The 4252-nt window shown below is 41.9% G+C and overlaps 1 non-coding gene across 1 annotated transcript; it reads left to right on the top strand.

Moving 5' to 3' along the window:
- The first annotated feature begins 248 nt into the window (after positions 1–248).
- LOC141703544 (small nucleolar RNA R71) lies at positions 249–355 on the top strand. Its single transcript, XR_012567594.1, has one exon. It is a non-coding gene; the product is annotated as a small nucleolar RNA R71 (small nucleolar RNA).
- The last annotated feature ends 3897 nt before the right edge of the window (positions 356–4252 follow it).

Genomic DNA, 4252 nt, shown 5'->3' with positions numbered 1-4252 from the left:
TCATAGACAATGCCTTTAGTTGATCAGTGATAGCCGTAGCTGTATCCACTTCAAAAACTCCTGCTACCTTGCCCTATGGCAATCTCTGAGTTAGATACTGATATTCATTAGAAGCCATCAGTTCAATTAGATCATAAACTTCATCTTAGCTCTTAGCCCATAAGGCTCCACCTGATGCTGCATCGAGCATGGGTCTGTATTGTGCTCCCAAACCATTATAAAAACAATTGATGATCATCCAATCAGGCATTCCATGATGAGGACAATTCCTAAGCATCTTCTTGTAGCGCTCTCAAGCTTTATAAAGAGATTCTCCTGATTGCTGCGCAAATTGAGTAAAAGCATTTCTGATTGCAACTGTCTTCGCCATAGGGAAGAATTTAGTAAGAAACTTCTGAGCAAGATCCTCCCAAGTGGTGATAGAACCTGCTGGTAGAGAATGTAATCATCACTCAGCTTTATCCCTCGAAGATAATGGGAAATGCCTCAGCTTTATAGCATCTTCAGAAACACCATTGAAACTGAAGGTGTCGCAGATCTCTATGAAATCCCTAATGTGCGTATTGGGATCTTCCGTTGGAGCACCCCCAAACTGAACTGAATTATGTATCATCTGAATTATGCCAGGCTTGATCTCAAAGGTATTAGCTGTGATAGCTGGGCTGACAATGCTAGATTGAATGTCATTAATCTTGGGTTGAGAAAAATCCATCAAGGTTTTCGTTCGTACTGCTAGATCTCCCATTGTAATGAGTATCTTAAACACAACAAGTAAACCGTGAGAGTAAAAGAGTCCGAGTCATTGAACTTTAACGACCACTGATGACAAGCACATAAACTAAAAATTAACAACACCGAGACCCCGGCAGCATTGAATGGCATTTATGACACTTTATAATGCTCTATTAAGCTTTGAATTAATGCGTTTGTACTCAATTTGTTAAGTGTTTTACCGTGTTTTCTAGTGTTTTTGCATTTCAGGCATTATCTAGGTAATCAGGTGAATTAGCATTATTTTGGTGCTAATTTGGTGTCAAGGTGGTGTTGGAATAAAAGCTCCTGGAAAGCCGACTCGAAGCAGCAAAGAAAATCAGAAATCTGAAGTTTTTTCCAGAGGCACGGCGCGCCCGCGCCGGTCAAGGCTATTGAATGCTAAGGTTATTGTTCTATAGACATAAGGCTATTGAATGAAATATTTAATAAAGTTAGAATCCGATATTTGTCTCATATAATATGATACCTTCTTTATTCTCTTAGTTATAATTGTTAGTTAATTCTTAGTTATAAACAACCACAATTTGTTATCGTCTTAGCATTGAATAATAACCATACATTGTTGCTTAAGTGCATAAATTAATTAGTTAACCAAATCCAGTCTATGTGGGAACGAATTTGATTTATATCTTATACAACTTGCGAACACGTATACTTGCGTGAATTATAAGCGTGTGTTTAGCGACTAACAAGTTTTTGGCACCGCTGCCGGGGACTGCAGAGTTAATTTTTAGTTTTGAGAATGATCTGGGCCAAGCATTCAAGGTAAATGGTCAGAGGTTGAAGCATTATTATGGTGACACGGAAAACCGTGAGGTGGTTAGTGCCGTTTTATTGTCCGTTTGATCTCAAGTTCTACTTCAAGCTAACGATGTAAAGCAAGCGCTTCTTGGGAGGCAACCCAAGTTTGTTGTACATTAGTAAGTAGAGGAAGCAAGAAGAAAAGAGAAAATCACAAAAAAATCAAAAAACGAAAAAAATTCAGGACTGACTATAGAAGCCTGGTGCGCCGGCGCTGTCCTAGCGCGCGGCCGTGCTGAAAACACAAAAAAACGGCGCGCCTGCGCTGTTCCAGCGTGTGGCCGTGCCGGTTTGGCAGAAGTAGCGTGCGCCTGCGCTGTCCTAGCGCGTGGCCACGCCGAGGTTCCGACTCAGAAAAATAAAAGGCAGATTTAAGGGGGAAAATCAGGATTTTTTCTAAGAAATCAATTCCCAACCGAATTTTACTCCCCCACATCCCAAATTCCCCTCTCCAAATTAAACCCATTACTCCCATTATTCCCATAATCAAATCCCACTTCTATTCCATATATAATTCTCTTTTCACCACCTATATATATATACACCTCATATACAAACTTCTTCACCACTTCACAAATTCTCTCTCAAACACAACTCTTATTCTCTCTACTCAATTCCAATGGCACCCAAGAGACAAAGAATACAAGTAAGCAGCAGCAGCACCGATTCTTTAAGTATGGGTGGTGTAAGGCTGAGGTTCTCTACTCCCGAGGCTGAGGTTCTCTACTCCCGAGGCTGAATTAGAGTATACGAGGCTTCTCTCGAAGCCGATCATCAAGGAGAGAGGGTTTTAGCCATCAGGGAAGGATGGTAAGCTATTGGAGATGATTCTGATGGGTTGGGTTCCTTTTTGCGAGGCACCCACTACGGTGCCCATGAGTGTTGTTTGTGAGTTCTATGCGAATGCGAAGGCTGCGAAGAATGGCTTCACGGTTGTTCGAGAGAGGACTGTGGAGTACAGTGCAGAGGCTATTAGGACGGTGATTGAGCAGCCCGCGAGGAAGATCGGGCAAGACATGTGGAATGATAAGACTCCAGAGGACTTTGATCTGGATCTTATTATTGCTAAGCTGTGCTAGCCCGACACTCACTGGAAGATTAAGAGGGGTACGATCGAGTATTCTACATTCCCGGCTTCTAGCATGAACAGGTTTGCCCGTGCATGGAATGCGTTTATTTGTGCTAACATCATGCCATCTTCGCATGTGCATGAGATTAATGTGGAGCGTGCACGGCTGTTATGGGGGATTCTTCAGGGCGATTATATGGATCTGGGGATGGTGATTTATCAGGGCATCCTGAAGTTCTTGAGGGGGAGTACCACGGGGTCTATTCCGTATGCGTCCGTTGTGTTGAAGCTGTGCGTGGCAGTTGATGTTCATTGGCCCACACATGAGCAGTTGCAGATCCCGAGTGCTCCTACTGACAGCACTACTTTGGCTACGATGCAAGAATGGGATGGAGGCAAGCCCGATCTGAAGGGGCTTGGTTATACTTTTGACCACCTACCTGGTGGGAGGCCAGCTGATGGGGCCACTCAGGAGAGCAGGACTGCATGGAGATCCCAGCTAGGAGATAAGGCAGGGTCGTTGCAGCAGGCACATGAGGAGGAGGAAGGAGCTGATATAGGAGCTGGCATGAGCATGACGCAGTACAGGCATCTGGCTAGGAGGATGGATGCGATGCATGACATCCACAGCAGGTTTGTACGTGATCTCACCCAGGCATTGGGGACAGCTTTTCGAGCCACCGGTGTTGACATCCAGTGGCCAGTTTTTGGTGAGGATCCCGTGTATCCACCTCCGGAAACACCTGACACTCCACCCGTTGAGGGTGAGGAGCCTGATTCTGATTAGGTATGCCTGAATTCCTTACTATTACATTCACTGAGGACAGTGAATATTTTAAGTTAGGGGTAGTAGTTGAAGGAATATGTTTTGTGTGAGTAGCATATAGTTTTCATATTCATGATAGTTTAGTTCATATAGTGCATATTTTGCCATATAGTTTATTATTTTTTTTGGTAGTTTTTATGTTAGTTTGTTCATATAGTTCATGCATTTGCATTATAACATGATCCCTTAAATGATTTTTCCGATTAATTTGTGATATTGATGCTAGTGTAGTGATGTTAGGTCTTATCGAATTAATTTGCATACTAGAGACACTTGTATTTCACTAAGTCTTATAGGTTGCTAGAGTGCTAGATCATGGTCAAGGTTTGTTTGTTTGTCGAGGTTTAATCGCTTGTTTATATTTAAAATTTAGGATATTCTCTTAATATTAAAATAACATGGATTTTTAGAAATTGGAGAAAAATTGGATTTCATTGCTAGTTGTTGTGGCTAGGTGTTAAATGGCTAGTAGCCGGCTCATATTTATATGTGTAGTCTAGGGTTGAGCGAAACGCACTCGTTCAGAAATTTGGAAGAAAAAAAAGAAAAAAAAAGAAAAAAAAAAAGAAAAGAAAAGAAAAAGAATAAGTGTTATGTAAAATTGTTCACGAGTGGGCTCTTTAGTACTCGAGTTATTAAGTTCTTAGGGGACTTTGTGCCTAGTGACCTAAGGCTTTTATAGTCTGGGATCTGCTAACCTAACGCTCGCTATATGGATACTATTGTAAAAGTCTTTTGTGGACCTCACTCATTGCATGATCAAATAAACATATGTGTGTTGT

This window comes from Apium graveolens, unplaced genomic scaffold (assembly GCF_009905375.1).
Source record: "Apium graveolens cultivar Ventura unplaced genomic scaffold, ASM990537v1 ctg6717, whole genome shotgun sequence".
Taxonomy (NCBI): domain Eukaryota; kingdom Viridiplantae; phylum Streptophyta; class Magnoliopsida; order Apiales; family Apiaceae; genus Apium; species Apium graveolens.
The sequence above is the reverse complement of the archived record's forward strand: the minus strand, read 5'-3'. Positions and strand labels throughout refer to the sequence as shown.